The sequence below is a fragment of the Prinia subflava genome, chromosome 2, assembly GCF_021018805.1.
Source record: "Prinia subflava isolate CZ2003 ecotype Zambia chromosome 2, Cam_Psub_1.2, whole genome shotgun sequence".
NCBI classification, from domain to species: domain Eukaryota; kingdom Metazoa; phylum Chordata; class Aves; order Passeriformes; family Cisticolidae; genus Prinia; species Prinia subflava.
The window spans coordinates 6,719,586-6,747,009 of record NC_086248.1 but is presented as its reverse complement, the minus strand read 5'-3'; the positions used below and the strand labels follow the sequence as shown (position 1 = coordinate 6,747,009).

General features: G+C 46.3%; 1 protein-coding gene across 6 annotated transcripts in view; it reads left to right on the top strand.

The window, feature by feature from the left end:
• Nucleotides 1-27,424, top strand: part of EVA1A (eva-1 homolog A, regulator of programmed cell death) — a 203,990-nt gene that overhangs the window by 134,872 nt on the left and 41,694 nt on the right. For 2 of the 6 annotated variants that reach the window (XM_063424137.1, XM_063424149.1), the window contains exon 1: nucleotides 3,006-3,228. The exons of 3 other annotated variants lie outside the window; for them this stretch is intronic. The gene's annotated coding sequence lies outside the window, so the exon portion shown is untranslated. Of the gene's footprint in view, nucleotides 1-3,005; nucleotides 3,290-27,424 lie in introns of those variants that run through there. One more of the 6 variants, XM_063424142.1, reaches the window with a different exon arrangement.

Genomic DNA, 27,424 nt, shown 5'->3' with positions numbered 1-27,424 from the left:
TCTTGACAGTGCACTAGCTCTGATCTGAGACACAGCTTTAGACATCTGTTTTAAGGGCAGAATTATTCTGAGCTTATTTAAACTTGATACAAGGCTCTGTTTATATTTCTTTGATTAATTGAAAATAACCTCTCGTTAAGGAAGTGACAGCCGATACCATACGCTTGTGCTCAAGTCCTTCACAGGAGCAAAAAAAATACACCCAAGGTTAGGCAGGTCAAAGCCCTTGTTTGGATTAAAGCATATGTTGAACACTGTGTAAACGCCAAATCTGAAAGTGTTTTGTGTTTAAGGTTGAAGTTTGGAGTAAAATGATACTATAACAATAAATCTGTAATTCAGCTTGTTAGGTCGCTACTGCATTCGCAAAGGCACAGCAAAGAGAGGGATGGATGCATCTGATGGAGCAACTGGATAGGAGTCCAGGTCTGTTAAAAATTTACAGTATAGGTGAGGTAATATCACATCCAGTTCTGGTAGGCACATTTGAAAAAGAACTTTAATGCAATGGAAATGGATCTTGAAAGAGTGACAGGCACGGTTTGTGGTTTGTCCATAAATCTGCCTTACCATGAGAGACCAAAAAAGCTCAGCTATTTTTATTTATTCAGGACAAGGTTACGAGATGACTTGTCTGTGGTTTTGTAAAGTTGAGCTTGCATGGTGAGGGAGCAGCAAGCTCCAGTTTCCACTCAGAGCTGCATGGCCTGGCTGCTTTCAACCAAAATACTGGAGGGTTCCCAGCTATGCTTGGGCTTGAAAAATTCCTGCTGTTCTGGGATTAAACTGAGGATGGGCTGTACCTTGGTGGGCTGCGGACTTCTCTGTCCATGCCTGATCTACAGCTTCCTGGTGAGTGATGGCCAGGAAAGACTGGTAAGTGATGGCCAGGGCTGAGCGTGGAGAGGGAGGCCAGACAAAAGCAGATCAGAAGGGCAGCCCTTCTTCTTGATGAGGTGATAGCCACTGAAATAATTTATCTGGGGTGGATTGTCCTTCCCTCTGATTCAGGAGGGATGTGTCCTCACGTGATGGGCCATAATTTGTAATGATTCAGGTGTTGTTTTGGGACACCATTCTGTGGCTTCAGCTATGTAGGTGATCAGGCCAGGTGATGGAAATTATCAAATGAATGATCTCACCTGGCCTTAAAATATTCCTATTAAATAGAAATATCTTAAAATTCGTGGTTTAGTGGGAATATTATACTCCTATAAAATTGATTGGTAAACAGAGAGGTCTCAGTGAAGCCATCTTCAGCCTGAGAAAGGTCAATTTTTAGGAAAAAAATCTTACCACTTTCATATTTGTGGGCAGAATGGCTATGTTTATATTTTTTCTTTCCAGGAAAGACTTTAATCTGAGCTTAGACCTGGGTTCCAACTGTTCCTACAGTTTATTATACCTGGTAGGACATCTTTCAGTAGGATAAGGAGCGATACAGCTTCTTCCAAACAACCTTCTGTTCAATATACAGTGACCTTATTGTGTGGGCATCTCATCCACCTTTCAGCAGTGGACTGGAAATGAAATCAGGAAGATGAAGACCCCTTAGGAAGTCCCATGTGCTCCAATCAAAGAGTTTATGGCACTGCCTACTGCAGGGGCAGGTGGGATTTGCAGAGAGCCCAGAGACAGGCTAGGTCTGTGCTGCCTGTGAAGGACACATTTTAGGTGTTAGGTCAAAAGGATGCTTTAAAAGCTGCCACCAAGTTCAGTAGCTGTTGTGCCCTTTACCCAGCATGTAGAGAGGTGTTCAGAGGGTTTGTCTTGCTGGAAGGTTAGAGTGGATATTAGAAAAATAATCCAAATAGATTACGAATAGTGCTATTAGAAAATCCTTTGGATTGGATATCAGGAAAAATCTCTTCACTGGAAGGCTGGTCAGGCACTGGAACGGGTTTTTCAGGGGCATGGTGGAGTCACTATCCTTGGAAGTGTTCTGAAAACGTGTAGGTGTCAGCTGGGGATGTGGTTTAGTGGTGAGCATGTTGTTAGCTGGACTTGGTGATGTTTGAGGTCTTTTTCAACCTTAATGATTTGATGATTATATGATTCTGAAGCATCCATCCAATGTTGTTCAATAAAGGAAGTTTCTTACATCTATCCCAGCAAAGGTTTGACTCACACTCAGTGTGATTGTCTGCTTCTGAGAGCCGTGCCATCGGCACGGGTATCCCGCGGGTGCCTGGGCTGCCACTTGCCCTGTCCCCGAGGTGTGCGGGGCCGTGCGCTCCTCCCCAGGCTGGGACAGCCCCCCAGGATCCCCGGGCGATCCCAGGACCCCCGGGCCATCCCAGGACCCCCGGGCCATCCCGGGACCCCCGGGCCTTCCCAGGACCCCCGGGCCATCCCCTCCGCTCCGGGAGCTGCGGGCAGCGCTGCACTCGGAGCCATCCCAGGACCCCCGGGCAGAGCCCCCCAGGTACCCCGGGCCATCCCAGGACCCCCGGGCCATCCCAGGACCCGCGGGCAGAGCGCCGCAGTACCCCCGGGCCATCCCGGGACCCCCGGGCCATGCCCCGCTCCGGGCAGCGCTGCACTCGCAGCGATCCCCGCGCCCCGGCACAGCCGCCCGGGCTCTCGGGGCAGCAGCTGCCGCACGGGGTGCAGGGCGGACCTTGCTCCTCCTGCCTGCTGCCCTCAGGCACACGCTGGAGTATTCGAGAGCTTAGAAAATCCAGGAAACCGCTGAAAATGGCATTTTGCTCTTAGTGTCTAACATCATCGCACCAATCCTGCTCAAATAAATAAACTCTGATGGGAATCCCGCCCCTACCCCCCTTCATTCCTTGCTTTAATAAAACTTGTCACAGTGATTTTTTTCCCCAGTCAGCAGATTTTTACGCTGGTTAATGAGGGGGAAACATTTCTCCCCCACCCGCCCCCGATTGCGTCCCGTCTCTTTCATGTCGGGGGCCAAGTTTGGATCGCAGCCTGGTGAAGTTTCTGTGTCATTTCCTGTTGCTGCCCTCCCCGGCGCTCGCTGCGCTCCAGCGCTCCCGCAGACGCGCGGGGCGTGCGCCCTCCCGGCCGGGGCTCTGGGGGAGCATGTGACAGCCCGGGCACACCTCGCCCTGCCGCCTGGCACACCGCATTCCCCTCCTGCCCTCCCCACGGGCTCAGCTCCCAGCCCGCTGCCAGCAACGCCAAGGAACAGAACGCCAGAACAACTTTCTCCTCTCCGCGCAGCTCCTGTACGTCCCAGGCTGCTGGGAACCTGAGACGGTGAGAGCACGGACATCCTCCTCTCGCAAACTTGGCCGCCGTGGTCCTCCCGTCCGTGCAGGTGCTCGGGAGCGGGACCGGGGGATGCCGGTGTTCGGGTGTTTGGGTGTTCGGGTGTTTGGATGTTTGGGTGTTCGGGTGTTTGGGTGGCCGAGGGGACGCGGAGGGGACGGGAGCCCGGCGTGGTCTCACTCCGTAGGACAGGTCAGCTGCGCGGGCTGGCACTGGCGCGCTGTGCTGGTGGATGTGACTGACGGAGAACAGGGCTTTCTAATGAGGGGACAGCAGCACGGGGATGTACAGAAGCCGGGCAGGCAGTGAGCGGAGGTTAGGGAGAGCAGGGGCTGCTCAGCGTTTTCTTTTACTTGTCTTTCAGCTTCAGTTTAGTGTTCACAGGTTTTTCCCAGGGCTGGCTTGCCGGCAGCGTTCACGGGGTTTGTGAGTGTGTCCAGTCCCAGGGATTGCTTTTCTGGACAGAAAGAGCGGATACGTGTGGAAATCTGTGTTACCCTCGCTTGGAGGAGCGGGCACAACTCAGCTGGCATCTGTAAAATCCTGCCTGTGTTGCCTTTCCTCTGCCATTGCCTTATTTGCTCGCTGAACGCACATACATTTGGTAGGAAAACGACACAAATGCTTGTGCTTTAAAGTGGAGCAACTGTGACTTCATGTACTATTTCTGTCATTCCTGACTCGTTCAGTCTTGACTGTTTCTTGGACAAACAAGGCGTAACAAAACGGCAGATAAATCCTGAAGCATGTGCTGGAGCCGGTTCCCGGAGCTTCCAGAGTTAAAAGGCTTTCTTGAACTCACTGACACAGGGCAGTAAATCTCAATGTGTCAGTAAGCGAGGGAAAAAAGCGCTTGCAGAGCATTACACACCGGCAGATAAAGTCGCTGCTGCACAACTCCGGGTCTTCACAGGCAGGATTAGCTCCCAACACCTCCAGCAACCCAGCAGCATTTAGAAAGGTCAATTATATGTACAGTATTTACCAGCTGATTGTAAGTGGGGCAATAAAAGCCTTGGAGCTGGCCGCAGGAAGAATGATCCCAAGGCGTTGTGTACTGTATGTTTACCTCCCAGTCACTGCTGGGTTCATGTTGTTTCCTCAACTCCGTCTCCTTTTATGCTGGTTTGGCAGTAGAATTCTCTCTGTTCCCCCCTCCCTAATGAGAAAGTGGTGGAAGAAGGTACAAGATGGGTATGTAGGAAAGGGGCTTTGGGCTCAGCCTCACTTCAGTCCCTCTCCCCTGCCTCCAGCCAAGGCACATCTCCCGTGGCTGGGGAAAGTTCAAGCTCCCTATCCAGCCTTGGCACCCCTTGTCTTGCTTGCCATGAGCAATAGGGGACCCAGGAGATGTTTGCTGACAGCTTTGCCTGGAGCCAATTTCTAGGTAAAAGCTCAAAGTTTGTTTCACAGTTCCTCTATGAATGGCACTTTTTTAAAAAAATCAAGTTGAGTAGGAAATCCTTTTTTGGGTCTTCCAGTCTCCCAGACTCTTTCTGAGTGTTGTGCTACTGACGGATTTATCAAAAAGTATTCACTTTCAGTATTCTCACAGCTGGCTTGTACATGTACTAGTGAGCTGGTCTCAAGGGGCTGTGCTACCACACACAGCTTGAGCTGAGCAACAACTTCTGGGTGTTGCTGGAGTTCAGGAAGGGCCAGGACACTCCAAAGGCAGTTTGGATGTAGTCACCTTGTTTCAGAGTGTAAGACAGTTTAATAATATGTAGGTGTCAGGCCCTGCCAATTGGCTTCAGGGCTGAAGAATGGGCTCTGGCAGGGTTTAGTTTACTAGCAGAGACATAGCCAAGAGAGTAATGAGCGCATGTAACAGAGGGAGGAGAGAAACTGTAGCAGGAGTTGCTCCCAGCACATCCTAGGAGCCTGAGGAGCAGCCTTTACCTGGAGCTGTGCTCTGTATTCTGGATGTGAAAGGAGATGGGGTGACAGACTGGCATTTTCACAGGGGTTCAACAGGCAAGTCAGCTCTGAATGGAATCATTGCCTGTGCAAGGTGACTGTGGGCTAACTGAGCTTCAGGGACTGCTCTGGGTGCTTGAAGGGAGATAGGACCTCCAGTCCTTTGGAAATGCACCCATATTTACAGATGTTGAGAGACAAACATCTGTCTCAAGTGCAGTTTTTGGGAGTCGGTTTCTAAACTATCCCCAAACTTTACCTATGTGCTAGTTGGGAGGTGAACATAATTTCATCCTTAATGTTTTTGGATTTAAATGTGAGCCCACCTCATTTTAAGCTGAGATCACCCTGCTGATTTCAGTGATGTTATTCTTGATATACAGCAGTGGAGGGCAGGTAAGAATCAGAATCAGACCCTTAATATCTGCTTTTTGCTGACACTTGCAAAGGAGAAGCAAAAGAAGAGAAACCCACTCAGGGTGAGATCATGATGGGAACTGAAGGGTCTAAAGTACCACCAAGACCCTTCTGGCTTTTTTTTTCTTTTTCTTTTTCTTTTTTTTTTTTTTGCTTTCATACTTGCCCTACATCTCAGCTTTTTCTTCTGGCAACAGAAATCTGTTCTGTGTATAAGCAAATGCTGGGTCCCTGTTTTTACACAGAACTGCTGCAGCAGCAGCAAACCCGGGGTCCCTGTCCTGTCTCTCTCCTTGTGTGACGTGTTCTCCACACCACACAGTGCTCGTGTAGCCCTGACAGATGAGCCAAGGGATGGCCATTCCAGTTCTGCTGCTTACCTTGGGAAAGTGCTCTGGAGCCCAACAGACTTTACTGTCTGGAAATATTTCCTGTTGCACAACATAAATTGTCTCTTTCAGTTTAATCCTGTTGTCTTAGATTACCTCACCAGAGTACTACCTTGAGTAAAGCCTCTCTCAGCAGCCACTCCACTGCAGTGGGGGAACCAGTGTTCCAAGAGGCCACAGGTTGTGAACACTCTGCAAGAAGGTGGGATGAGCACGTGCTTCCCTTCCCTTCCCGCTTTCTCGTCTTGCACAAGGGCAGGGCAAACAAGTCCTGCTTTTTAACAGTGGGTCTGTGCTACTTCTCATCCCTAAGCCAGACCCCTCTGCAGCTCCACAAACCCATGATGGCCACTGAGACCCCCAGGAGAGATCTCCTATCACTGGTGGCTTCATGTGGTGCTGGTGGTCCTTTTCTCAGAGCTGCTTTTTCCTGCTTCAGTGCTTGGGCTTGGTGTGGTGCTGCCTGTCCTGCCCGAGGTTGCTCCGAGGATTCTGTGCTGCTGCCCACCAGCACGCTGGCTTCCATCTGCTTTAGTTTCTCACAGGCTTCTCCTGGGCACAGCAGCAGCATTTGGGGTAGCCTTGGCCCAGTTTGTGGGTGCTTCACAGCTCCTTGTGCTTCCCCGTCTCCTCAGGCTGAATCAGACACTCTGAGTTCATCTGCTTTGCTCCTGCTCAGCTCCAGCTCCAGTTCTCGTGGTATTTAAATGCTGATGCACAAATTTAGGTAACATTTACACGCTCTAGTGAGTCTTCAGCTTGCCTGCACAAATTTCTTGTTTTCCTTCTTCTGATGCAGTGCCACTACCTGAGGACAGTGCTGCCTCCTTGCTCCAGGGAGCTGCTGAACCCTGCTCTGTTTATGGGACATTGCCATAGCAATGAGGATGTGTAGTGGAGATGGTCAGGATTAACCAGACCATATCCCTGCTGCTGGCCAAAAAGGTGCCTGCCTCCTTCCCTCCCCAAACAGAATCCTGTTTACTTTGTCTATTTTTAAACATATTTGCTGGTGGAGCCCGGAGCTTGCCATCAATCTGAGCCTTGCCACATGCAACCCACAGCTCTTTAAAATGGATTATTGTGGGGATGAGAAGGACAGTTTTTGTTCTTCTGTCTGCTGGCTTGGGGCTGCCTGACGTGATGGTGGTTGTGGCAGTCATTTGCTTCCCAGTGAAACAGCTAAAGGCAGCACACTTCTCAAAGTCACAGCTTTCTCTCCTTCCTCCTGACTTCTGGACTTGAACTGGTGAGAAGGAGGTGAGAGACCTCTACCCCATCAGCAATTCCCTCAATCATCCTCTCCCTCCCTGGAAGTGTTATTTTTGGTTAATTTATACAAGTCTGGGCCTCCTTGGTCTATCCTGTGGGAGGAAGCTCCAGGCTGGAATTTTGTAATAAAAGCCAGATTTTTCTCTGGAGGCAGAGCGGAGGAGGCCACTGTTGTTGCTCCTCCAGCTCTTGTTAGTTCTTGATCAGCTAAATCTGGCAACTGTGAGAGGTTTCCTTTCTCTGCTGAGAATAAATCTGGCCTCTGAGGAAGGTCAGTGTTGTGATGTTCACTCTGAGATACCTGAGTTCCACAGGGCCACTGGTGGAAACCACAGCTTGAGCTGTTTGGACCTTATCTTCCTGATGGAAGCTCCCAGCAGTTCACTGGGGATGAGTCTCTGAGTGCCTCACAGGCCATTTGCACCCATGCAGAACCACAGCTTTGCTAAAAACAAGGAGTTTCCTCTGGTGTCCTTGGCCAGAGCTAGTTTGCTCTTAACCTTAGGAGCACGGAGCAGTGCGTCCCCCCCCACACCAGCACAGGCTGGTTTTCACTGGAGCAAATACCTCTGTGTGCCTGCACTTTGGAGAGCTCTCAGAGGTGTTCTGTGGTTATGAAAAGAACACAGATCTGGCCTCTGATTTCCTCTGTGACCACAATAATTCAGCATTCTCCTCCTTCACTGACCATTGGCAATGGAAAACCATTAATCCTGCTCTCTTCTCTTTGCCTGTCCTTGAAGTGGGGGTTGTTTCACTGGTGCAGTGAAAAGCTGAGAACATCTGAAGTTGCCATAATTTAAATATATGGCTCTACCTTAAATATATCCAGGGAGCTGGCTAACTAAATCTGAGTTTTCTTTTTGATTATCAGACCCAGTACTAAGGATGGAGCCAGCAGCTGAAGCTGACCTATAATCCTCACTGGTACTTCTCACTACCTGTAAGACAGTCTTTTGGAGTTTCCCATCCAGACTTATTTCATTAACTTAATAAAATCTATCTAGTGCTCCTTTTATTTTACTAGTCACTGTGATTCCCCTCTGACGTAGCCTAAATTATGGTTGGACTACTTCTTTTTTCCCTTCTTTTTTATTAATGTATCCATGGACTGTATAGTCTTTAGAGATTTATTTTTCTTTAATGAAATCAGCCTCATTTTCCTGGCTAGTGTACTGCATGAATGTCACATTTAAATATGTGCTTTCAAGTCCATTCCTTTCCCTCAGATATATTACTTTACACTACATTTGTCTGCGTTAAGCTACAGTGCTGATTTACTACGTCAGTGACCATGAAAGACTCCAATTCCTCTGACTCCTGTTTTGTTGTTTCTCACTGTTTATTATCCACAATGATCTGATTTTTGGCACATTGTAAGCTGAAGTTTCTTAATTCTTTTCCTCTGCTTGATACAATGGTTACAATTAGATTAATGTGTATTTAGTAGATTTGGATTGCAGAGCAAGTACAAAAAGCTCTCCTGGGAGCTGTGAATGTCACAGCAGTGTGTGGTGCCAGGTGTGCACAGGAATGAAGGGGTAAAGGGGTGCCCAAAGTGTAGGGAAGATCCCTTACCTTTCTCCCACAAGCAGGAGGGGAAAGCAGAGAGTGATCAACAGTCGGTGGCCAGTCCTCCTTCCTTCCTTTTTTTTTCTTGAAGAGCTCTGTAAGTGTTTTCTTCCTCTGCTGCAATCCAGAAGTCAGAAGGGTGCTCTTCAGCCTCCTGAGGAGGCTTTAACAACAAGATCTGAGATTTGGTCAGCAGGATTCTGAATAGCTTTCAGTCTTACTGTTTAAACATGCAAAATTGGGAATTCCCTTCGTTCTGTTTGCTTACTTGAGGAAGCTCAGGCTAGGCAAACCTGCCAGGCATGCTAATGCTTCCTGACAAACTGCTTCAAAACATGAGTTTCATGTAAGGACGGCAACAGTGCAGCAGAAACCCTTCCCAGAGAGACAGAAGTATACCTGGGTCGTATTTAAATCAACCTCCACCTTCAGGTTGTGCTTCCCTGCATGGGTCTGTCCTTCAGGAGGATGCTGTGCCAGGTGGTGAATATCTCATGCACCACTTGTGAGAAATTCCAGCTGATATTTGGGAAAGGCTTCTGTGCCATGTCAGCCAGCTCCTGAGAGGAGCAAGCCAGGAGGCAGGTGCCTGTTCAGATACATCCCTGGTGTTTCCAGCTGGCTGGCTCTCAGCCCCTCCTCACTGGGCACATGAGGGAACACCTAATCGCCCTTCCCAGACACCCTGTCTCCTTGGACCCTACATGTACAGCACAGGTTCTGAGTCACTCAGAAATTCAGTGCTCCTGACTCCTTCTGACTCTGCTGAATGGCTCAATGCTCAAAATAGGTGCTCCAGGTCATGCTGCTGGGTGGGATGGCTGCAGGTTCACTATTGTGACACGTGGGTAAGGCTCTTATTAAACGTGGCCTCAAGTCAACTTTCCATAACTCAGGTTCTGCAGGTGCAAAGGACAGGTTACAGGGAAGCAGTCTTGACCTTAATCATTATTTGCAAAGCAGTGTGTGAGGCACTGCCTGTTGTTACTAAGAGAAATGATGCATGCTAGAAGGGGATCATATGGCTATCAGGCTGTGCAATCTGACTTTATCTTCCAACAACACTAAACACTTGCTGATTCTGTCCGGACCTTGCCTGTAGTTTTCTAGAGTTGTCTCTGAGGCAGGAGCTTTCTTGCAAGAAAAAACAGGCATGCATCAGGGCCCTGGTTTGCTCTCTGCACAGCTTTGACTGTGCAGCTGGCTGCCAAGCATCACACAGCAAGGCAGAGCAATGCTTGTGAATCACCATGGAACAACATCAGACGAGCCAAACAGACCCATGTGATTTTAGGCAGGGCTCAAGAATTTTGTTCCTTTAGCTTCAACCCAGGGGGCAAATTTGTTCATTTTCCTGGCACTAAAACAATGATAAGTGTCTGCACCCATTTGCCCTGAACTGATACGGTTTGTTCTGTGAAACACTTGCTGTTCCATTTTGTGTGGTAATAGCAGTCACAGGATAGGTGGAGATTTTGTGGGACCAATTCTCAGGTACATTAAGCTGCTCTCACCCCCTCCTGAGTATATAAAATATCTTTAAAGCAAGTATAAATGGTATTGTCAAAGTAGTCCATGTGGACTCCATAATCAGACAAATAGGTTCCCACCTCTGAAGTGAGTATGTGTTGCAGACTTTTGTGGGGAGATGAATAACTGAATTGTCATCTCTCCCTCTGAGACAGGTGCTTAGGATAAAGTGCTGATTCTGGTGGCCACGATGGATGTTGGAGGAAAATTTTAGGAAGGTTAAAGCACCTGTGTCCACAGACACTGAGTACTCCAGTGGTTCATGCACTTGGCACATGCAGGTTCCTGAGCCTCATCTGGTGGATACCAGTAGGCTTGGACTAAAATCATAGAATTTGGAAACACAGGGTTGGGAAAGACCTCTAGTTTCATTGAGTCCAACCATTAACCCACCACCACTGTGCTCACCACTTATCCATGGTCCTTAGTACCAGATCTACACACTTACATTTCCAGGGACTGGCAATTCCCCCAATTCCCTTGGCAGCCTATTCTAATATTCAAGCACAAATCTTGTGAGAGAGGTGTGTAATGTCATAGATGGTAAAGTTCCAGAACCTGAAGTGTTCATTACTACAGAACTCATTGCTACATAAAAACCACAAGAGCTTTCTTGACCATTGATTCTTTCCCCTCATGGCAGAGATCACACAGTGTGAATCAGCTCAGAGATGAAGTGAAAGCATACAGCAACCAGCAAAAGAAAACTTGACCTAGGGGGGAAGGAAGGTATTTTTTGTGAAATACAGGAATGCAGGCAAAGATACGAGGAGAACCACCTACTAAAGAGAAGCAAGCTTGTAAAGTTATCACAAAACCTCCTATGTTGTCTTTTCATGTCTCATGGACAGCCTACAGTTATTTCAAACAAGCACAGCTTGATGCAAGCACCCTAAATTATATCCCTGTCTCAGTGGCTTCTTGGGACCTAATGTGCCCCACAGAACCACCGTGGACCTGAGGAGGAGACCAAGTGCAGCTGGAAGAGCAAGGAAGCCTGGGACCTCCCCCAGTCCAACATTTATGACATGAGGAAGGTCATCTTATCCAATTGCAAAGTGGGGGTACTACCTCAAAGCCATCTGTCAGATGGCTTTCCTTCCATCTTGTTTATGGCATGCTGAAAAATTGAAAAGCTCGGTGTGATTGCTTTGTGTTAATAAGGAGGAAAGGGTAGAAAAAACCCCATGTCTTTTTGTTGCATATTTTGCTTGAGAAAACATGTGCTGTCTGCAGTGAGACCTCACAGTGTGCTAATTCTTAAAGCATACATGCAAAAGTTTGAAACTGGAGGTTTTGTTGACCCTGGAAGAAAAAGCAGATTCCAAACAGAAGCTCGGGAAAAAAATCTGCTGTTCCATCTGTATTTGCTTTTCCTTTACTGATAAATGGATTCAGCTTGCCTGTGTCATGGTTTTGTCCTGTTTATCTTCTGAATCTGCATAAACTTTGTATCTGGGCAATTATAATTTCAAGAAATGGTTGCAAGGTAGGCAGCTGAGGAGCTATATCAGTTCTTCCATCCTCTCTTTCACTGAATCCCTGAGCTTTGGGTCTTGCTTTTGAGTAAAAATTTGTGGTGGAGACTGTAGGGACTAAATGGCTGCATGGAAAATGGGAACCTCCACAAGGGTTTGAACTTTGGTCTACACAAAACAACCTGATAATTTCAAACTGCAAAGGGCCATAAGGACCTTGAGATTAAAAACTTAATATAGGAAAACTTAAAATAAAATCTCCATGGCTTTAAAGGGAATTAGTTCTACTTTCATGTTTCTATTGGGCCACAAACTACTCGAGGGTATCTGTGGGGTTGTGTCCCCCTGGTCCATGCCTGGGTCATGGATTCAGCTGTGGCACTGCTGTGGTGCAATACACAGTGACAAGTCATTCCTGTGGGGTTCAAAGGGGAAGGAGAAGAAATCAGTGCTAGGGCAGGCTGCAGTGTTTGTGGGGAAACACCTGTGATCCATCATTAGTTCTTCTAAGTGTTTAATCTGTTACATCATCATGGAGAGTCTGGTACTGTAGGATGAGATGGAATTGTTCTGTTTGACTTCAGCTCAGCTTTTTTTGGCTTCTTCAGCCTGTAGGCTCTTCATGGCTGCAGTTTACCAGGAGGGACTGTAGAAAAGTTCCAGCATGCATTTATTTAAATAACATCTGATACATTCTGGAGGATAAATGGCATGGAGCAGCTACAGTGCTGTTTCCAAAGAGCATCCTTGGCAAGAAAATAGAAAGGAAGGAAAGATCTGCTACGTGTGCCAGTGTATTGCCCTTAGAACAGGATCAAAGCTATGAAAAGAAACTCTGGTTTTGTTTCTCCACAGTTGTTAAAGTTCACAGGCTTCCCAGGATCTACATTTCAAGGCTATCACCAACCAAATTTTGTACATTTACATTTGTTCAAAATAGTTTCCAGACGGTGGGAAATTAGTGGTTAGAAATGGCTTGCAGTTTGGTGATAATTTGATTAAGTTAAATCCTTAGGAAAATGAGCATTCCAGGTTTTTTGTGTTTTCCTGTTCATCTGTGGACCGCAGCTTCTTCCCTGCCCAGTCTCACAGGAGGCATCTCCTTTATCTCCTGCGTTTCAGTAAGGAATAGATGGATCCTAGTCAGGAAAGAGAGGAGGATGCCTCCAGCCAGAATGAGCAGCAGGAAAAGACATTAACTCCAAAAAATGGCCACTTTAACATTCTTCCTGGAGAACTTCAAATGCAGTAATTACACCCCTCTCCCCAAGAATTCCATGTACTCTGCTTTTTTGAATTAATTAATCCCTAAGTCTGAAGCATTCTGCAAACAAATGAAGAAGACTCATGCCTGTACATTTCTATGCTGGTCAGTGAGTTAGGGAAGAAAAGGGCGGAAATAATAGTAAAGAGGTAAATATTCAAAGTTTACCAAGTTATGTATAAATAAAAATAATTTTCTAATGTTGTGCAAGGGGGGGCATATGGATCTTTTAAAATAAGATGGTGAAGTGATATAAGAGTTTTGACCTGTCAGTCCTTGTTAATAAAAGGACCATTTTGTGTCCTGCTCCTTCATTCAGAAGTGGTGACAGTGGAAGGGAGAGTTAAGTATTTAGGTAGGTTCGGTTATGAAAATCTTTGTTTTACTCATTTACTTCAGGAAATTTTGATTAAAAATATTGATTTAAAAAAGGATGATGTCTTTATGCTGTCCTGTATAACGGGAGATTTGTCAGATAGTCACTGATTCATGTTTTCCCAGTTGGTGGGAATGGATTTACAAATGTTTGAACCCAGAAACCCAAATGGATTCACAAACAGTTGTTTGAAGTGGTTTTGCAGGTCTGGTTGTGACAATAACATATTGCTCCTGCTTCCAAACCATAAGCTTAGTACCAAAGCAGTGCTACCTCGGGTGGCAGGAGGAGAGAAACAACCTCACTTTCCTGGCTCTCTACACATCCCTGACAGGAGGCTGGAGCCAGGTGGGGGTCAGTCTCTTCTCCCAGGAAACAAGTGACAGGACAAGGGGAAAAGGCCTCAAGTTGCACAAAGGGCAGTTCAGATTGGATATTAGGAAGAATTTCTTCCCAGAGAGGGTTGTCAATCATTGGGTCAGGCTGCCCAGGACAGTGGTGGGGTCACCATCCCTGGAGATATTTAACAGACACGTAGGGGTGGCTCTGAGGGACATGGTTTAGTGGTGGGCTTGGCAGTGCTGGGTTAATGGTTGAACTTGATGATCTTGGAAGTCTTTTCCAACTTAAATGGTTTTATAATTCCTTGCATCCTAGAAAATTTTCCAGCACTTGGCAAGCCAGCATGGTCCAGGGTGTAGCACCCATCACTGGCCACCATCTCACATCCTTCTGGATGTCTGACTAAGTAGGCAAACCCAGCTGTTTAGGTACCTAAGTAAAAGCTCAAAAAGGACTAGTGAGACCATTCAGCCCATCTTCCTGGATAATAGCAGCTGCAGGCCTACCTTGGCTTAAGTGCCATGGCAACTACAATAGGCATCCCTCCCTTACTTTTCAAGTGGTACCATCCTTGGCAGTGGTGTTTCCACCAGTGCCAGCCGCTGACCTGGGTAAAGCTGTTACTGTCTCTCCTCTTGGCCCCGTTTCCCTTTGAAGCAGCACATGTGACATCAGTGGACCCTGTATCCCTGCTGGGAACACCCTGAGCTGTGGTGGATTCTCCAGGGAGTCCATCCTGCTTCATTTGCAGGACCCCTGTATGCAGAACACACGAGATCCCTCAGGAAGCTTTTCAGTCTAAACCCATTTAAAACTTTATATGGAAAATGAAACGTTGGAAAGTCCACGCTCAGCAATATTGTATGCACGAGGCTCAGTTAATTCACCTTGAAAGAGGCCTTTAGGAGGACTTGCACATTCCTGGTGTGTTTGGGACAGGACATGGGTGAGTGCCCAAGAGCAGCACCAGATGAACAGAGCCCGTTGCAGAGCCTGGCGAGGGGTGCTGGGATCGGCCGCGCTGGCGGCGCTGCCGAGGCTGATCTGTTTGCATCTTCTCACATGTGGGATAAAAATAACATAGATTAAGTATATCCAAGAAAAAATAGTCATGCAAAGGCTTGAGAAAGCTGCCAGTGTCAGCAAAGGGAGGCAGTAATGTAAGCAAACTTCAGAGGAGGGGAGCTGCAGAGCGTCCTGCTGGAGCGAGCAGAGGGGACTGGCCCTGAGGGTCGGCTGGCTGTGGGGTGAGGGGTTGGCCGGGCAGTTTGGTTGACTTGTGTCTTCTGTGTTTACCAAGGCAAATCCCAGTGGAGAGGGAGGTTTTTCTTGTAGCTGATAAATGTCTCTGCCTCTACATTAAAATGTTTTTCCCCCCTTCTGTGGTTCTTTGAGTCAGCTTCTTCCTGGTTGAGTCACTCAGGCTGATAGGTAGGTGTTGAAGTCCCTGCTGAAATCTGGAGCTCCCTGTCAGTGCTTTTGATGTCTGTTCTGCTTCTCTGGGGTTAAGTATACATTTGGATTTGATCTTGCACTCAGCTTTCCATCAGATCCTTGGGAATGGCCAGTTTAGGCAAGGTGAGGATCTGCTGCCCGAAACTGAATCTTGTATCAGTGAGTGGCAACACCTCCACTGTCAGAGCTGTATGATGGTCCCCAGAGAGCACAAAGCTCAGTTTGGATGACTGATGGAGCAGAAGCAGGTGCAATATCAGGGCTTTGAAGGGCTCAGACAAGTAATAGTTGTGCTGCTTCTCGGTGGCTCTGTAGTAACTGGCTGTGAGCTTGGTCTCAGGCAATGGCAGATTAATCTGCCTTTGTTTAGTCAGCTGTAAACCTGGCTTGCTGTAGATTTCTGGATTTCTCATTTCTGCTCTTCTTTTCCTTTTTTGTTTTTTTGAACAGTCACTACAGCTGGGTCAAGGCTAATGGTGTAAGGGTCTCCATACATTAAGTCTTCACAGAGGGGTTGAGGCATGGAAAAACATCTTACCTGGCACTAAGAAGTAAAGATTTATAAGTGCATATAAGTATATGAAGGGAGGGTGTCAGAGGATGGAGCCAAACTCCACTTGGTGGTGACAAGCAGTAGGACAAGAAGCAGAAGCTGATGCCCAGGAAGTTCCACCTGAATGTGAGGAAGAATTTTTCTGAGCAGTAACCAAGCATTGAAACAGATTGTCCAGAGAGGGTGTGAAGTCTTCCCCACTGGAGATATTCCAGATCTATTTAGACACAGTCCTGTGCCCTGTGCTGTGGCATGACCCTGCTTGAGCAGGGAGGTTGGACCAGATGAATCACTGTGGTCCCTTCCAGACTCATTCTGTGATTCTGAGACCAAGTCTGAAATGGTACTTCTCTATTTTGTCAGCATTTACTCTGCACTGGGGCAGTGTAAAAACTGAGGGGCATGACCAGAAGGAACGAAGTCCACAAGATATCATTCTCCACCAAGGAACAGTTATTTGTTGAGTAGTTACTTCAGACAGGCTTTTAAATGCACTTAATTTAGACAAGAAATAATCTCGGTGAAAGGGGGTTGAGAACGTGTAGGGAACATTCTGGGTATAAACATCTGCCTCTTTTTGGTTAACAACCATATTTATTACTTTAAAACAAATACCTCTATCTGACCCAGAGAGCTTGTGGAAGGAGGCCAGAAAACAAACTGTGTTGCTACTGATGAGATAATGGATCAGAAAAAAAAAAAAAATTAGTGCTAAAAAATACTCAGTCAAAATCTGTTTCTTATTTCTTTTTACATTCCTCTGAAAATTAAGACAAGTGTAGTTTTTCAGTTCGGCTTCACTTTGTAGTTGGTGGGTTTTACACTTGGCCAAAGAGAACTACAACTTGTCTTTCCCACATTGTTTGAGAACCGCATCAGAAATGTGTCTGAGCAGCAAAGTTCACTCCCCCCATGCATTAGGGCTGGGGAATTGATGTGCTGTATATGAGAAAGTGTAACCAGATACGAAGATTGTGTCAAGACTCTTAGATGGCCAGGAGGGAGCTGGATCTAGGCATTCCCTTCAGCACTCTTCTTCAGAGCTGTCTGTCTTTCTGTGTCTGTGCAGGCAGTGCCACTGATGCCAGCACAGTGATCCCTGTGTCTGCCTGCCCAGCCACTCTGGTCTCCCATCTGGGGAATGATGCAATTTCCTTTGCTTCCTTTTTAGGAGGTTAAAGGAGCTGCTTCTTCTCCCTTTTCCTTGTAGATAATTTATCATTTGTGGGTTTAATAACTTTTTAGATTTGAAGGTTTCCTGCAGATGGATTAGGAGGCAAGGCAAGCAGTGCAATGGCAGCATTGTCACAGCAAGTATCTACAGTGTAGGGTACCTGTTCCCTGATCCCCCTATTGTACACACTGAGATTCATGTGTACATCCTGTCTGTCACTTCAAAGGTGACTTTGCCTATTGGGCATTGTTTACTATAGGAAAGTTAAAAGGGAAATTGTCTTACATGTCTAGCTGTTGGTAAGGTCTGTGGTGGCTTTATCTGCCTGACAAGGGGTTGTAGACAGGTGGGAGTCAATCTCTTCTCCCAGCTAACAACGAAATGGCCTCAGGTTGCACCAGATAAGGTTTAGATTGAATAATAGGGAAAGTCTATTCACTAGAAGTGAGGTCAGGCATTGGAACAGACTGCCCAGGGAAGTGATGCAATCACTCCCTGGAAGTGTTCAAAAATGTGTAGATGTGTCATTTAGAGACTGATTTAGTGGTGGCCTTGGCCATGCTGGGTTGATGGTTGGACTTGATGATCTTAGAGGTCTTTTCCTCTTTTCCAACTTAAATGATTCACTGATTAATAACTGCTTTAAAAATTCCAGAATTCTCCTCATGGTGTTTGGCTCTTTGGTAATATATATTCTTTTGAAACAGTCAGACATCACTCGTTATCACCAAGTTTTGTATCTAGGGGACCCTCATACCCAGAAGCTTCTGTTGCCACTCTTGTGAGCAGCCACTGGCACCTGCCATACCGAGTTGGCAGAGTTATGCAGGGATTTGCATTAATAAGACATTGAGCTGGAGATTTGGCTGGAGGCACTAGCTCCAGCCCACCTGCTGTAGGGGCCAGATGTAAATCCATGAGGTCCTGCAGGGCTGTGCTATCCTAGCACATCCGTCCCACCCCTGAGCCGCCCTTGCAGCTGTGAGTGGAGCTCTGCTGAGCTGCCTGTGAGCAGGTCGGATCAGCTCTGCCTGTGGGACTGAAAGGAACTGCTTGCTCTTCAGCCCGAGGGGTGAAGCTGTGACCTTTTGGGCTCTCTGGAGCCCAGTTTCAGTCCTGACACCTTGGGGGACTTGCCACATGATGTGACTGTTCTTTCAGGACACAAATAACTACACTGTTTTATGGTTTATTTTGTTGTTAAGCACAGGAGGAGCACGAGGGAATACAGATGTCTGTCAGCTTTGCAGCAAGTTGCAGAGACCCCTTTGTGGCAAGTTTGGGCTGCTTCCATATTTCTGGTTGTCCCATTTTCTTTGATGTAGAAGACTCCCCTGAGTCTGAAATTCTTCCCTTTAGGTTTCCCAGTCTGATTCTTTCTGCAACAGTTCTTATGGATGTTTATTTATTGTCTAAGTGAAAATCTGCATGGGAATGCCCAATATGTGAAGGGCTTGCAAAAGTCTCTCCTTGGAATGCATGGACACTTTCCCCTGCGGCAGGGCAAGGATTGAGATGCAGGGTTTAGCTCACGATAAGCCTCCCTTTGGGGTGGGAAGGCACTTGGACCAGGTCACAGAGTGTTTTAGGGGTTCCCTCTGGTAGAAAGGTGAATCCATCTCAGTGACTGTTCACAGCCCTGCAATGAGCACATCCTTCGTAATGACACCTTTTCCTTCCTCCTCAAATACAGGAGTTGCTTTACTTAACTTGATTTACAACTCTATCAACCAAACTCTATTAATACATTTTCTCAGTAAAGACAAAATAGTCTCTGCTAAAAAGGTGTGGTTTAATTTTTTTATATATTTTTTCTCGTGTAGTTTATTGCTTAGAGGGAGAAATTAAGCAGCACACAGAGTTCCCCACCCCAGCATGTATTGCTCTGTTTGCATAGCCCTGTCAGCTGTGCCATTTTTTACACATCTCATGGACAAAGTGTTACAGGCAAGATGTTTATGTACAGAAGGAGCCAATGTCACGTACTCTCCCCATCCCTCTCACCCACCTTTTACTAAAAGCTTTATAGGGAGAGCTGCAGAACTGGTGATAGATGCAGCAGAGGACAGAAGGAGTCAAATGCCAAGTTTTGCTGCAGAGATTTTCCTCGTCAGGACTGTGACAAGTGGAAACACAAACTGAATAAATAGGTCTGATGATGCTGGACTGCAAGCAGGTTTTAAAACCCCAATTTTCCCACCACACCATCATTAGCCCTCAGTCTCCTGAGTTACACAACATTACACAACGCTGTTAAATAAGCCAATTATTTCTCTATGCAAGAGTGACTCAGAGAGATTTTCCTGTCTGTTGCATATGAAATATATATTTAATTGTCTCCAAGAAAGCCCATTTTTATTTACAACTCAAGTGAAATCAATATTCCAAAATGGCATTTCAATAAAATCAAAATTGTGAAGTAAACAAGGTAATAGGAAGAAAAGTGCAGTAAATAGATTTTCAAATGTCAGACAGTTGATCTATATTTTCAAATATGTAACTTGATTTCACAGTGATAAATATAGAAAACTGAGAGCAGGTGAACAAGAACTATGAAAAGAGAGAAATTAATGTGAAGGTGCCTGTGTTTCCCCTTAGTTGTGGCAACCTGCAGGTGTGTGAGACACCCCTGGGTGGGAGAGAACAGGTTTTATTTTTGTAACAGATTCATAGAACTATAGACTAGTTTGGATTGAAAGGGAACTTCAAGGTCATGATGTCCAAGCTCCTTACAATAAACAGGGACATCTTCAGCTAGAACAGGTTGCTCAAAGTCCTGTCCAACCTGACTTTGAGTGTTTCTGGGGATGGGGCATCTACCACCTCTCTACCACCCTTATTAAAAAAAAACAAAAAACAAAAACAAAAACGCTGAAAAAAGGCAATTTGTACTAGGAGCCTCTATTGTTTCAGCAAGCCAACTCCTGGATTTTTTGTCTCAGCAGAGGAATTCATAGGGGTTAAAGAAGGAAGAAAGCATTAAGGAAGATCTGTGGGGGTCATTGCAGGAGTCAGTATTGTACTGATGCCCAAGCTGATGGTGCTGGAATCACCATCTCTTCTTCACCCGTAAATCCCCCAGCTTTACCTAATGTTTGACATGCTGCACAAATGCCATTCCCCCTTGCTTTTCCCAGGAAGGCAGAGGGTGGCTGTGCTCTGCTGAGCAGTGGCCAAGTCCCAAGCAGCAGCAGCTTGTCTTGTATTGGGACAGGACATGCATAGTTCAAATTGTCACTTGCAGTCACCCACAGCAGAAACCCTTGTGATCAGAAACTTGTGGGGACATCCCTGCAGCTTGCAAAAATGGTTTGTCATCTTTCTGGGAAGAAAAACAGCTGGAAGGCTGAAGAAGTTTTACATCCCCAGATGTGAAAGTTGATGCAAAGAAGACAAGTGTAGAAATGCCACATAAGCCCAAAATGATTTTGAGGTGGTAGAAGAATAGCAAACGATGCTGTATATATTTTGTATTTTCTTAATCACAATATCTTTTCCTAAAATGTGATCCAGATTTACCAAATGTATTGTGAAGTCAAAGCTGGTTGGCTTGCAGGTCAGACAGGTGTTAATGGACCTTAGTCACCTACAAATCAAGATTTCTAAATTAATTGCTAATATTTGGATTAGAAAGTTTGGGAAAGTTTTTTTAACATGAATGAAAGAAACAAGAAAGTAATTGAACTAATAATCTGTTTGAGGAGAGAATTGGGACATGATTTCAAATTTTTTATTTAAAAAGACATGGAAGATGAGAATTAATACAACCAGTATCTCCTATCCTTGGAGAGCTGGTAAGCAGGGATGGGACATTTGGTGGGAGAAAAAACCATTGCTTTGGGACTAGAGTTGTTGAATCCTGGTCTATTTTTCAGGCTTTTCAGGTCACCACCTGAACAGACATTTCTGAGAGTAGGGAGTTTCCCCTCCAATGATTCAGGGGTTGGTGTGTCCATGCTGTGATATCCAGAAATGGGCTGAGCTTGGCTGAGCTGCCACTTGTCACCTCACTGGTTTCATCTGTGTGCTCTGGATTTCTGAACAATGGTGAATTTTGAGTTTGGGAAGGTGCTGTTCACATCACCCTAAAGGTGGGCTTGGGCATTATCTTTGATGTCAGAAGCAGAAATGGTGCTGTCACACTTTGCTGCCAGGAGTCCAAGATAAGACCCAGACCTCCCAAGCTTTCCTGTTTTGTCTTAATCCATGAAATTCAGCAGGCATCTGTCTTATTCCTGCTGGTTAGAGAGACTTAGAGCTTTCATTAGATGCTGGATCTTGATCCTGGCTAATGAAAAGCAGAGCAAAACCACCTCACAGTCTGGCAGGGAGTTTGAATACTTGTGCAATACGAAAGGTCCTCTCAGGTGCAGTTTGTGCTGTATGCTTTGTGTAATGCTCAGCAAAGCCCTGTCAGTGCTGAGGTTTCCTGTTGCTCATAGAATTCCTTTACTATTACCTTTTTTTTTTTTTTTTTAAATCTTGCTGTGTAGAATTTGATCTCTGGTTTAAATTACAGCACTGGTAACGTGTGTGCTTTGATTATTGCAATGGGCCTTGCTGGATAGGGATCATTCCCTTCCTCAGTCTCTATCTGCTTCACCTTCACTTCTAACTTCACTTTCTGAGGAAAGGAAAGGAGTGTTTTCCTTTGGGATTACCAGAGATGATGGTCTTTGATTTCTACATCCATGGCCTGAAATTGTTCACAAATCCAGCCTGTCATATTGAAATGATTTACTTCTTTCATTCTTTGAATCTCCCCATTATTCCTTGCCAATTCTGTGTGTGAGAATGGTGAGAATGTTTGTTCCTGCATTTAACCAGGGTTTTCTGCATCTGACTGGACTGGCAGGTTCACATCTGTCTTTCATAAGGAGGATTTTACCGACAAGAACTCCCTGGAAAGGGATTAAGCCTTGTGGCTGTTGTTATTATGACTGTTCCTGAGTTTGTCACTGCTGAGAGGATGGTGAATGCTGTGCACAAGACCCACCATGAGGAACTTGTGTCCCTTCTAGGGGATGGATGTCATTGTCTCTGCCCGTCATCACCTGTATTACAATTTTTTGTTCATGAAAAGCCAGCAAGTGCCCACAGTGCAACAACCTGGGCAGTGCAGAGCAGCTCTAAGGCTGTGGCTGAAGGCTGCTGGATGATTCTGAGGCAGTGTCCAAAATGGATAAATAATTTCATATTGATATGAAATTGCATATCAGTATTTCCCCCATCTTAAACCTATTTGTTTACTAATTCCCTTTGGATCAGGTATCTCCTGCTAGTGGTGGATAACATGAGAACTATCACTCTGTGCACTGAACTAGTTGTTCTTATATTTCTGGGGATGTGTCTAGATAATTCTTTTAAAACACACAAAGTGATAGATAGCTGGAGTTTTTAATATCTAAATCTCCCCACCTGGCACAGCTGGAGTGCCTAAGCCCAGAATTCCAAGTAGTTGCCATCACTATGTGGTATCTGCAGGTAAAGTGGTGTGTGAACACCTTGAAGGGGTTTGCTGAAAGCCCTCAGAAGCAGAGTCCTGTTCTCAGACCTGTGATCACACAGGCAGCGTGGGCAGAGCGAGGAAGCAGCTCTGCTGGCTTGTTACTCTGACAGGGATTTGCCTTGGTGGCCGTGGAAAAGTCAATTAGGTTCCATGGTTCAGCTTTCTCTCCCCTGAGAGGTAAATGCTGTGCTGGTTTTAAAACATTGACGGTGTTTTTGAGAATTAATTAGTTGGTGTTTGAGGCACAATAGTTTTCCACAGGGGTTATTCACTGAGTTTTTGGTCCCTGTGCTCTGGAATGTCTTAATTGCTGTATGCTTTTGGGATGGCCCTAATGAGATGAGAGTAAAGGCATATGGAGGTGCGTGTGTGATTAACAAAACAAGCCTGGGGTAGAACAGATTTCCCCAGGTGAGAAATTGGGTTGCTATTGGCCTCTGGCTTTCCTTTTGGCATGCATTCCTGAAAAGGCCCCAGTCCAGAGAGCAGCCCACGATAAATCCCACTGTTCATCTGTCTTGGGGCTCTCAGGGCTGCCCTTTTGTTTTCAAAAGTGCTCAGCCACATAAGGGCAGGAAGGATCTGAAACTGCCTCCTCCTCCTAGCTGTGTGGCCAGGTGAGGAAGAGAGGAATGTAATTTCATGCACCATAAATACTAATAATTCCAAGTACTTAGGACTCGAGCATGCACATTGCTGTGGTGTGAGCTCTCTCCCCTGGCTGCAGTTGGAGTAATTGCACTCAGGACCTGTTTTTCTTGGCACAGCTGCCCTCAGGAATGAGGTAACTTTGGAAAAGACATTCCTTTACTCATGGCAAATGGATAAAAATATCTGAACTTCCACAGGCCTGGGGAGGAGAGCAGGAGTCAGGGTAAAGCACAGAACATGGACTTCTGGAGCAAGGCTGCAGGTCCCTGACATCCTTGTTGGACCAGGAGCTACCACAGGGTGTGTCATGGGCCTCAAAATGCTTTGCTCAATTTGGCCACTCAGAGCATGCAAGTTACAGCAAATGACCTCTGTCCTTGCTGCAAACCCTGTTTTGCAGCTCAGTGACTTACATATTGAGTTTGCTAGAGTGATATAAGAGCCTCTGCTCTGCCAATAGCTGTGAGAGTATCTTGGACAGTGCTTTGGGACAGAGTACACAGCATTGTTGTTAACCAAAGATGGGCTGAAGATTGTGGTTTTCCTCCTTTAAAATAAAATCAGGCAGCTTTTCTCTTCTATGACAGAAGAGATGCTGGTAATGGCCTGAAGTTAAGGATGTTAAGCTATTTGGACATGCAGAAATAGTGTAGTGTGAACTGACTGAAGGCTGATAGTTGCTTTTCTTGTGTGTGTGTGCCTTTGTATAAAATGAGCTTTTCAGAATGAAACAAAAAAGATATAATTTCACAGCTTGAAGGAAGGTAATGAAGTGCTGCAGTTATGCCTCTCCCTGAAGATCTGTCCCCAGGCCTTCACAGCAGCACACAGGGCTTGCTCAGGTAGCTCATTGTGCAGTGAGAGTTCCTGCTGCTGCTTTTCATGTGCAGCTGGAACCCCAGCCCTGGGTGATGCATGCACTTACTTAGAGACACTCCATAAATCACATTTGAAAAGTGACTTTTTTAATGTGTGTGTTTTGCTTAGTTTTGATTTTGGGATTTGGCAATAAACAACCCAACTAAAAGAAAACTCAAGCTTGGGATTGGCTCAGTCACCAGCTCTGGAGGAAGGGGGGTTCTGGAGATCAACATATTTATAAGTGTGCAGAAGTTGGATTGGGTGCTTTGGCTACTTTTTTGGCAAGGCTGACATTGCTTGATTATTAAGAATGATTCTGTATTATTTATGTCACCCATCTGAGGTTGCTCTATCTTTGCAGATGTGCCCTAAAGCAGGGAAGCTGAACACAGGCAGTGCAGCCAGACTGCTCAAGTTTTATTGGAAAGCACTGCTTTCATTGTAAGAACAGCTTTTTACAGCCAGGCAGCTCCGTCTGTCCTTGTTTTCCTTCCAGGAATGCAAGAGGCTGGGGGGGGGTGAGAAGCAGAGAAATGCAACTTTGATTGAAGCTCTGGGGGACCATGAAAAAGAGCAGAAAGGAAAGCAAGAAAACCATAAAAACACTGCAGTGGAGGCCAGTGAAAGCATGACACAGTCCTGAGAGCATAATGGAGCTGTAGGAGCTGTACCTCCCCTTTCCTCAGGATGCTTTTGGATTCTTGCTATGAAAACTTCTCCAGTTAGGAACTTTCCCTGAGGAGGTTGGAGAGAACATGGAGATGGTTTGGCTCGTTTCCTCTTGTAGTGCTTGCAGTGGGAAAGGCTGTATCTGTCTGTGAGAGCAGTGTACAGGTCCCACTCACTGTCTCTGAAAAACGATGTCAGTCCTGAGTGCCCCACAGAGGTGCTGAATGCAGGACTGAGGCCAGGAGAGGTGTAAATCCTGACTGCAGGAGCTCTTAGGTGCTCGTGTGCACAAGCCAGGAATCAGGACCACACAACCATTCTCCCAGTCCCATCTTGAAGGCTACAGGAGCCAAATTCCATGCTGCCAGCATTTTTTCTGCCTTGATTTTGATCAAGGCCCACTAGAGGCAAGCAGTAGGTGTCTGCCTTGTGTGGCTGATGTCAGAAGCAAAGAGCAGTTCCTCATCTTTACCTAGATGGGATGGCAGGGGTGGCCAGGCTCTCGTTACTGATGCTCCTGAGAGAAGAGCAGCCCTGTGGACCATCACGGCTTCCGTCAGGGACACAGCCCTTCCTTAATGGGGTTGCCAAAGTCAAATCCACCCATGAGGTGATTGATAGCAAGGCTCTGCCCTGTGCCTTTTGGGCTCAGAGCTGTGTAGGGCTGAGTTTCCCCAGCAGGAGAGGGCAACTCCCTCAGCAGGGCTCTCTGGTCCCTTCAGGATATGGAAGTTATCAAGCCCTCCTGAGGCTGAGCTGAGGTTTGGAAGTGCAGCCCTTGTCCCCTGAGCTCCACTGACAGTGTTGCAGAAGGTGGTTTTGTGTGCACTTGTTTGATGGAGAGTGGCTGTGACTGCTGGGCTGTGCTCCGAAGCCAGGGCTGTCACTGTGACAAGATCCTGCTGGGGAAGATGAGTCCTTCAGGAGTGATTATCTGAGCCACTGGCATTCCCAGCCATGTGCAGAGGATGCCAGCCTGAGATGTCAAAGTAAGTCTAGGTGTGAAGGAATTTAGTGAGGTGCCTGGGCAGGAAATCAGTATTTTTTTTTGTGACTCATTTTGTTAATGTTAAGCACTTTCCTTCTCCCTGAAGTGAAATTCGTGTGCCTGATTGCTGTGTTACGAATCCTACCTCCAGTGGTACTCCCAGGGTGAGAAATAAAATGAGGGCAAAGAAAAAGCAGGCAGAGCCCAGCCTTAGGGCTTTGTCTTTGCTAGGGCTGATGTGGCAACACCAACAACATCCTTTATGCCAGTGGTCATAAAGAGAGCCCCAGGAGAGCTCTGGGGCTCTCCTCTGCCTGTGGCGCTGTCTGCAGAGAAGGGCCACCTTGTCTGCTTCTCTTCTTTTCTCCTTGCTGTGCCAGGATGATGTATTTATTTGGGTTAGGTGTCAAGCAACATCCTCTGCTGGAACAACAGCACTGGCTGCCAGAACCAGGTCACTGCTGGTCACTGGCTGAACACTCCGTTGTGTCAGGCTTTGGCTCTCTGCAACACTTGGGTGATGATTTTAGAAACGCTTCATTGTGGAAGCTCCCATCCAAATCGTGCTTTGGGAAGAGCTCCTGGTCAGCTGGGAACTCCGTAAGTTCCTTGTGTGGCTTATGTGACTTATTCCAGACCTTAGCACTGCCACATGAAACTGAGGTGACCAAAACTCAGTTGTCACATCCAGGTAAGGGGATTTGATGTTCGAGCAAACAACTTTGGCTGAATTAGTCTGTGTTAAGTCTGGAAGGCTCTGGAGATCTGGGGAAAGTGACTGGGAGACCAAGAATGGTTTAAATAGTACTGTGTCTATGACAGCACACAGTTAAAGGCTGCTGGTAAAGGTGGGCTTTGTCAGCATCTTCTGGTTCACTTGGAGAGGAAACTGCTCACTCCTGAGTCATGCAACTGTGAGCTCCTTTTAGAAGCTCATTAGTCACCAAGCAGGGTGGGCACTGGCCACTCCTGACAGACATTCAGTCAGGGGAGACTTCTGGCAATGCTCTTCCATGCTTTGCTTTCCTTTCCATTAGAAGTTTTCCTAGTGACTAACCAAGGTTTTCCTGATGTAACTTCTCTTAGCCCATGACTTGTCACGTGTCCAAAATGAGCACAGAAAACAGATTTTTTCTTTCTGCTGTCTAGCAACCTCTGTATTTTTGCAGTCTGTTTTCATGTCTCCCAGGTTCCTCCTCAGTCTCCTGTTACAGTGACAGTATCAATGCTGCCTAAAATTTGTGTTCATTCTTCTCTTTCCTCTGGAACCTCTCCTGGAGCTCCATGATTCCTTCCAGAGCACCAGACCAGGCAGAGGACCCTAGCTGAGATCTTACTGCTGCTGAGCAAAAGGAAAGGGTTTAGATCTCCTGGTCTGAGGTCCATCAGCCACTTGACCTCACTGGTTGATGTTCACCATTCTGATCTGCAGGACTGCTATGCAGAAAGCTGATTTTCATCCTGTATCTGCCTTGTGGGATGTTACTGCCTGATTTGGGTATCTTGGACTTGCCTGTATCTCCAGTCTCTCAAGATCACGTTTGAATTCTCTCCCTCTCATTTTATTGAAGTCCTTCCTAGTGTGGTATCATCTGCAGATGTAATAAACATTATCTATATTCCAACATCCTGGTCATCATCCAGGTACTCTGTGTTCAGGAAAATGAAAATATTTTCATTAGAACCAGATCTGGGACTGACCCCTGCAAAACCCTGCTTGACGTATCCTTTCACTGTGAAAAATGAATCCTTGATAACTACATA